The sequence below is a fragment of the Thalassophryne amazonica genome, chromosome 19, assembly GCF_902500255.1.
Source record: "Thalassophryne amazonica chromosome 19, fThaAma1.1, whole genome shotgun sequence".
NCBI classification, from domain to species: domain Eukaryota; kingdom Metazoa; phylum Chordata; class Actinopteri; order Batrachoidiformes; family Batrachoididae; genus Thalassophryne; species Thalassophryne amazonica.
In genome coordinates, this window is record NC_047121.1 from 24,288,865 (window position 1) to 24,298,399 (window position 9,535).

The window sequence follows — 9,535 nt, forward strand, 5'->3', positions numbered from 1 at the left end:
AATTATGTCATGATTTGCATAGATTTTATTAAGTTATTTCAACTTAACAAAAGTTATTTCAACTTAACCAGAGATGTCTTGTGGCATTGAAAGTTGAAATAACTAAGTTGAAATAACTTAAAAAAATCTATGTTAAAATTTACCGTAAAATCAGACCACACGTGAATGGTAAGTCATTGATGTGAGATCAAGTTGGAGTAATATGTGCAAACTTTCTTCTCTGAGTCAGAATTCTTGCTGCAGCGTTCTGAACCATTTGAAGAAGCCAGAAAATGGAACAAAATGCCTTTACTAAGCAAAGGTATGAATCAATGTTTCTGCATCTGCCATTGACAAAATAGAATGAATCCTTGTGACATTACAGACAAGAAGAAGGCATAATACCAGATTTATTACTGAAGCCAGTAACACATGCTAACTGCTCAAGCTGGCTTCTGTGCCTTACAGAAGCAATGACCATCAATTCTGACTCCTCTGAATTAAGAAATGAGAAAGTACAGGACATCCAGTTTCTCACTGGAGCAAAACCATAGGGCAGCACAGTCTCATTTGAACCCTGCATGCTATCGCGGGATTTGACCACTTATGGGGACAGCCGCTGCCATTGCGCAATTCTGTTGAGGAATGCTTATCCACACATTCTTCACCATGAAGAGGATAATAGCTCCAGACTTCTTTTGGACAGGACGGCAGTCCATCACAGATTACATCCCCAGCCAAAGCAGAGAAACTCACACGAGTCCTATCCCACTGAGCTACCTGTTCAGCAGTGGGGCTAAATAAGTATTGCAGAAGCGATACTCTTGATACTATGGCAAATGATTGTTTCTGTTCATAAAGGAAAGTAGCTTTTGCTGGCTTTCTGATTTCAGACTGGAATGGCTAGATAAATGCTGAAATCATCTCCTGAAACTTACATATGGATAGTTAACCCCTTAACGCCCAAATTTATATAGCTGTATATAAAAAAAATGTTTTGTGTGTGTTTTTGCCTTTAAGTAGATGGTAAATAATGTTGAGATTATTAATTTCACTTTTGCACAAAAACTAGATAGTAATATTGGGTATTCTGGTAATGACTTTATGTTATAATGTTATAATAATAATGACGGTATGTTGCAAATTTGCGACAACAGGCATACAGGTCAATTTGGTAAGTTGCATATTTGAGTCAGAGATTGTAACATATATGCGACGATGGGCGTTAAGGGGTTAAAAAATAAACATGAATACCAGAAAGGAAAATAAATGGAATGTGAATAAAAATTAAAAAATCCACACGTTATTTTTAAAAAGGATAGATGTGGGGTAGTAGTGTTTCCTATGAGTTATATATGACACAAAATAGTATTGTAAAAATAAGTAGCTGAGTTACCCATTTACATATGGGTAATAGAGAAAAAATTTAGTCATGTCATTGTATATTTCATGTCACTTTAGTTTAGGTGTAGTAAGTTACACTGCTTTTTGTGTGTGTTGTCATCATTAGTTTTCATAGAGCAATTTGTGACATTCATGAGACTCAAGTGAATAATGATGAAAATGTGATAGCATGTCATATCACTGCAATGCCGTGGGATATAAAATGTTGTTAATGTTTGCAGATGTTTCCCAGCTCTATTACATTTCATCCGTTTAGCACTTGGGGTTTTAAGACCTAATGCAGGGGTGCCCAAATTCGGTCCTCAAGATCTACCTTTCTGACACTCGTATGCCGTGTTCACACCGGTGTGAACACAGCATAAGTTGTTTCCCTGCTCCAACACACCTGAATCCAATGAAAGGCTCATTAAAAGCCTGCTAACAAGTCTTTCATGTGATTCAGGTGTGTTGGAGCAGGGAGACAGCATAGAGTGTCAGGAAGGAAGATCTCGAGGACCGAACTTGGGCACCCCTGACCTAACGGCTTTCACTTCTCTGGAGGCATATCAACAGTCTACCAGTGTGCATGCTGTACACAGCAGGTACATTTTAAGTAAAAAAGTGTGCACCTTTACTTGTACGCCCAATTCAAAAAGAATAAATATTTTGTAACTCACCATATTACAAGAACATATTATGAGGATACACTGTAGTAAATTTTCATACACTGGATAAATCAAAAAAGTAGTAGTCCATGGGCCAAGCAGGTTTTCTGTACCACTTAAGGGGAAAAAAAATGACACTTAGAATCCAGCCTCAGTGTATCATGGCCTACACAAAAATGTATGATAACCATCCCAGGGTGGTAGCTGTAGCCAGGTAGGGGTCAATGAAGAATTACACAGAAGTCAAACTTTAAAAATGCTCCAATCATGTTGAAAACTATATCACATTATTTGTCATAACAATTCCAGAAAGGTATAGTTTGGACTATCTATAATGGAATGTTCTGGAGTTATGGGGTCAAAACAGCAAAAATGGTGACAAAGGTCATTTTCAGTTTGTATAGGGGTCAAATTTTAAAGTTGCTCCAATTTCAGTAAAAAAATATGCAAATTATTGTTTGGGTTAATAGGGTTCTAAAAAGGAATAGTTTGCACCATCTGTCATGCTTAGTTATCATATGACAGGGTAACATATGTCACATGTCATAGAATTCAAGGGATGTTGACCTTGTGTGAGTCAAAACTATTCAATTTATTGATCCTTTTATTTCAACCAATAATTTGCATATTTTTTTGTTGAAATTGGAGCAACTTTAACTTTTGCCCCCTGTACAAACTGAAATTGACCTTTGTAACCATTTTTGCTGTTTTTACCCCATAACTCCAGAACATTCCATCATAGATAGTCCAAACTATACCTTTTTGGAATTGTTATGATCAGACAAATAATGTGATATAGTTTTCAACATGATTTGAGCATTTTTAAAGTTTGGCCTCTGTGTAATTCTTCATTGACCCCTACCTGGCTACAGCTACCACCCTGGGATGGCTATCATACATTTTTGTGTAGGCCATGGTACACTGAGGCTGGATTCTAAGTGTCGTTGTTTCCCCTTAGTGGTACCGATTAGGTCAAAATTCATGACTGGCTCATGGACTATAACTTTGTTTTGCTTATGTAATATCCCATAGACGTGTCTGACACCTGCTGGATGGTTGGTGGATGCTAGGTTGATGATGAATGAGGAGCAGCCATGGCTGTCAGTGAGACAGACAAACTGTTTCTGTACTAAAATGCTCTAAATTAGAGTATTAAACCATTACTTTCTGATTATTTCACAGTGGTTACAATCTAAAATACAAACAGTGGCCATAGTTGCACACATTTCTCCAGAAAAGATGTCTTACTTTTTCTCTTGTCACCATATTAAGTGAGAAAGTTGATCAAGTGAGGTACACAATGAACGTGTTCTGTGTGAGAGAGGCAGGGTTGCCAACTTTGGGACTTGGACTGTATTGAGACTCCATGCACATAACGTGCGCCTAAAATTTTGGTAACCCTAATTAAAAAAAAAAAAAAAAAGTTCTCATTTACTAATAAAAATAATAATAGAAGGGAATCTCTATTTGATTCTTCTCATCTCCATCTTCCTTCCTTTTTCTAAAATATTTCAGCAAGCTCATCTATAGGCATAAACAGACAGAAACTGACAAGCTAATTTTAAGCAACACATAACTTGAAAAGTGTTTGTTCTACAAAGGTGTCTTTTTGTAAGGAAATAGTGAACTTTGACAATTAAACTTTTAAACGATACTAATGAATTTCATGTTTAAATTTTTCTGACACGGAGGCAGGGAAACGTCTCACTTGTGTGTGTTTCATCAGCGGACATGGAGCCATTTGGCAACAGGCTTGGTAATGCTTATGAATTTGGCCCGCTTCCTGTGGTCACATTGTAGGGAATAGAAGTGTACCTGCAGAGGCCCCAGGCCAAACTCTACACTGTTAACAAAATGTCCCCATCTGTCAGCCCTGCTGGCTCTTTGCCTCATTTATCTAGGTGATATTTTGTCTGTCAGTATTTAAGACTATGATGGATCCAGATTTTCATCCATTACAAATAACAGCCAGCTGACCTACTTTATGATAAGTTCACTTATTCATGGCAAAGCAAACTCAGGCCAGGTTATACTTTGTACAAACAGCATTATAATGTATGTGTACATTGACACAGCCACAAAGAGTAAAAACTTGACATTGATTTCAGAAAATACTTCAAAGTGGTTCAATTCCACATTTATCACCTACAGTGAGAGTTATGCAATTTGAGAAAAGAAAACACATTCCACACTTACAGACCAGCCCAGTCTCACTTTTTTTTTCGTGCTTCTTTTTGCTATCGGATTAGCTTTTCAGATAAGTTTTAAAACCATCATCGGACCAATTATCTTACCATAAATTTAGTTTCGATAACTTTCAGTCCGATAACATTGTCTTTGCTGGTAAACCCTAAAATCAAAAATTTTAGTCTGTTTGTTGTGTGTTTATACCCACTGAGCAGACTGGCTGCTTGTCACTTGCGTCATCATTAAGCGCAAAATGTGATTGGCCGGTCGATGCAGGGAGCATTGTGGGTAGTGTAGTTCAGGTTCACTTTGGATGTTACAGTGACTTGTCCACTCGACACAAAACAAAACAGAATAATTTTAACATTATTTTATTTTATTTCTTCATGGCTGTAATTTAATTGCCAAGACTCAGTGGGGGAGAGGAGCTCTCATGGCGCAGCTGTGTTTACAGAGGGAGGGACTTTTCTTCACGTTTAGACACTTTTTTGGATTTTTAAAAAGGACGCTTTATGTGGATTATTTATTCAGATGAATCCCACTGAAACTAACAGGTAAGAATTTATATTTACTACATGTATTTTACTCTGCCAATCAGTGCATTAATGGATGTATTTCAGTTGTTTAAGCCACAGGGTTCAAAGTATGTGAAAAAGCAGCAGCTTTTAGTTTGTAAATGACGGTGTATCTAATGCCGAGATAAATTGTGACTTCTAATACTGTGTTTTATTGCTTTTGAAAGATGATGACAGTGTTTGGGGGTTTATTTTTTTATTTATTCATTTTTCATGTGTTCTTTGTGTTTGTGATCCTTGAATTTACCCAGCAGCCCCTGTGGCGCTTAACCCTCGAGGGGTCCGAGGGCATTTTTTGGACAGTTCACTCGCCTGGCATAAATGTTTTATTATTGCTGCTAACAGCTCTCCCTGCATCCCACAATCAAGTTTTATGTCTCTTTTTTTTTTCAGGACAACGTGTGCTTTCAGAATATATATGTTTTTGTTGTGCTTTATAAGTGTAATAAAGGTTTACAATCAGAAATAAGAAAGGAAATAATAAAGCGAAAAATAATTTTCCACACACATTTATTCAAAACACACAGCAAACTATAATAAACAACTGTTTTGACACTTTATAAAGGCAACTTGAAGTCTTGTGTGAAAGACTGTACAACAAAAAGGTTCAAACAATAAACACAAATGCACTCTCGAAGCAATATCTGTCTACTCTTACACAAAGGTTACAACACAAACTTCTACGTCTACTGTGTTTTGGAGTGTTCTGAGCTGCTCCTAAAGCAGCTTTCATTCACACTTTGGCCCACTTTGGCTCCTTACAGTCTGAGTAGCGGCCCTCCCCCTCACTCCCTTGATATGGAAAACAGTGCTTTACGCCGAGAAAGCAATAGTTATCCAGTAACATTCACATGCAAACTAGTGGAGCAATCCTGATAGTTACACACTCTTTGTTTGAGCATGTGAGATTGTCATCAGAGGCTCTCTGCTTTCACTTGTGCTGTGCGTAATGGCGCAGGGTGCATTGGAGTATGTACTCACTGGAGCACCCAGGGGGCTATTCAAATGGGCCAACTAGCAACAAATGACTCCTGAAAACGATCTTTGGCTTTTCACGTGAGGTAAATCTGCCCTACGATTGGATTTTGGAAAACCATGTGACGGTGAACCAATTCCGATTGGACACTCACATTGCGCACGTCATCACACAGCTTCTATGAGGAGTACAAAGATGGCCGATGGCTGGCTCGAAAGTCTGTGGAGTTAACTTTTCAGAAAAAAAAGTATGTTTCTATCTCATATCATTAAAAAGTTATTTATAATTTAGTAAAGCTTGGTCTTAGCCATCGTATACGATGGTGTCAGCCCCAGAGGGTTAAAGTGAAACTGGTTTATCAGAAGCCGACAGTGTAATCTGATGTGGCCGCGTCCAAATCAATACTAATAATTATCAGTTATCGGTTATTTGTAATAAATATCATTTTTTTTAGCAGTTTATCAGTTTATCGTCATAAAAGATAACTTTTCAGTTATTTGATTAATGGTTATCGAAGATAACTTTTTGGATAGCTGTGCCCACCACTATTACTAACCCTACTCTTACCCTCAAGCCTAACCTTAACCATAACCTAACCCTATTCCTTCCCCCAACCCTAACCATAACTGCTTCACTTTTAATTTCGTGCAGCCATCACTGAAGTAATTAGAATGAATTTGTGCTGCCGTGATGAAAATGAGGTGCTTTTCATCACAATATCACAAACCAATAGATTAATGTATATTTCGTGCCGCTGAATCACGACCGCAAGACCAGGTTGTGCAGACACAAAAGCTGCATCTGTACATATTTTTGATTTTGAGCCCTGAATATAAAGTAGTCATCCAAGCCCCGTTCTCCTTGTTCATCAGGAGTTCCATCATGAAGGGCATATAAAACGTGTCAAATCAAAATGCAGATTAATACTCGATCCTCTGAGCAAATAGGGAGAAGCCAAAAGAAAGACAAAGCAAAGTAATTGATAATAAACAGACCAATTAATTTGACCTCCGTGGTGTCAGTGGTACAGAACCAATGAATTTCAGGCACTGTGCATATTACCAATAATATAAAGGCGTTATGACATGATGACAACATATTTAAAAAGGCAGGGTGGAAAAGTGGTTAATGCACTTGGTTTCAGTGCAGAGGTCTCCTGGTTCAAACCCCAGCCCTGCCACATGTCTCTATACAATGTGGTATTGCATCAGGAAGGGCATCCGGCATAAAACGTGTTGACATCAAACAGTTCAACTTTTAAGTGAGCTGTGCCACTCACTGGAGACAACCAAAACCAACCAAATAAACTTCACGACAGCCTACAGCCCTAAGCAGTTCAACTTAAAACACATAAACTTAAAACACATAAACTGATATAATTATAAATCTTACAGATGGTAAAAATATTCACAGATAATCAGGGGTCGAGTTTAGACAGCGTGCTCCCATCAAATTCGTGACACATGGCTGAAATGAGATGCAGCTGAAATGAGACATGGCTGAAAGAAGATGGAACTGAAATGAGACACTGCTGAAATGAGTAAAGTAATTCCTTTCAGCTGCTCCCTTGTTGTTCACTTGGGGTTACCACAGCAAATCCAAGGTGGATCTGCATGTTGAATTGGCACAAATTTTACGACCTTGGACAAGTTCAAAATGGCTAACCTTGACCTATTTTAAGAGGTCAAAAGGTCACATTCTGTTCCCTATTTTTATTTTCATATGGCTGAGGGCATTTTGGTATTGTTTTACATTTCCTTTGAATGATTCTGCTTTCTCCATATCATTATGCAACACTTGTGTTGGGTCAGATGGGGCGATATTCCACCAGTAAGTACAGGATTTGGTCTCTTTTTGAAGTGGAGTTGACAATTAGCCACACCCTTCAGTTTGTGGACACCTTGCTCAGCTGAAGACCAGTGCTGTCTGTTTTAGGAATACATTTGTTCATCTTCACACACTTTTATGCACATCTGAAAACTGTAAAGGATCTTAATGAGTGATCTGCTTGCCAATATGGCGCCACTGGAGCACTTGGGGAATAAGAACATCCCCCCACCACAAATGGCATACCAGTGTGCCCCCCCCCCCCCCACACACACACACACACACATCACAAATGACATGCGAGTGAGTCATCCACTCCCCACACCATGATCCAACATTGTCAGGTGCAGCTGGTGGCCGGAGTACAATTGTTGTCTTGCGCAGTGCACATCTAGACGGCTGTCATGTTCTTGCTGGAACATCTGACTGCTGTGTACTCATGACTCAGAGCTGGAAAACACATATCCTACCATGAAAAACATCAGCTGTCCACACTCCACACAATGCACATGTGTGGGCGGGCGCTCCTGCTCTCATGATCATGCTGATAATTACAAACAGACACGATCACATGAGGACTGGCCATCCACATCTCAGCACACATGGCACGGTGTGACCTTTGTAATGGTAAATGATAAATGGACTGCTCAAAGCACTTTACAAATAATGCCTCACATTCACCCCGATGTGATGGTGCTGCCATACAAGGCGCTCACTACACATCGGTAGCAATAGCGGATTAAAGACAGAAAGAGTGGAAAATAAATAAAAACATATATATGATAAGGGGAAAGGCGTGAATTCATTCATGTGTGACCGCTTTGTTCATAGCACTGTTGACACAGTGGGAGGTGCACAGAAGAAATTCTGTAATGGCAGAAATCCTTGGAATTGAACAAAATTTGATACACATGTACTTTGACATAGAGGGACTGACATAGGCTATTCAGCACTTTAGTAGTAATAGTCATAGTTGTAGTTATTATTTAAGGGGAGAGACAATTTTTTGGTGCAGAATTTAGCCAAACATGGCACACATATACTTTGACACACACGAATGGCATAGGCTCTTGAGCATTTTAGTAGTAGTACGAGTGATAGTAGTAGTAGTAGTAGTATAAGTAGTAGTTGTTAAGGGGAGAAGACACATTTGTGCTACAGAACTGAGCAAAATCAGGCAAACATATGACATACAGTACAGGTGTATATACAACCCCAATTCCAATGAAGTTGGGAAGTTGTGTAAAATGTAAATAAAACAGAATACAATGTTTTGCAAATCCTCTTCAACCTATATTCAATTGAATACACCACAAAGACAAGATATTTTATGTTCAAACTGATAGACTTTTTTTTTGTTTTTTGTGCAAATGTTTGCTCGTTTTGAAATGGATGCCTGCAACACATTTCAAAAAAGTTGGGGCGGGGCAAAAAAAGACTGGGAGATGCTCAAAGAATGCCTAATTGGAAACAGGCGAGTGTCATGATTGGGTATAAAAGGAGAATCCCCAAAAGGCTCAGCCGTTCATAAGCAAAGATGGGTCAAAGATCACCACTTTGTGAACAACTGCATGAAAAAATAGTCCAACAGTTTAAGAACAATTTTTCTCAATGTTCAATTGCGAGGAATTTAGGGATTCCATCATCTACAGTCCATAACATAATCAGAAGATTCAGAGAATCTGGAGAACTTTCTACAAGTAAGTGGCAAGGGTGAAAACCAACATTGAAGGCCCATGACCATCGATCCCTCAGGTGGCACTGCATTAAAATCCAACATCATTGTGCAAACGATCTTACCGCGTGGGCTCAGGAACACTTCAGAAAACCATTGTCAGTTAACACAGTCCATCACTACAACTACAAGTGCAAGTTAAAACTCTGCCATACAAAGCGAAAGCCATACATCAACAACATCCAGCAATGCCACCACCTTCTCTGCG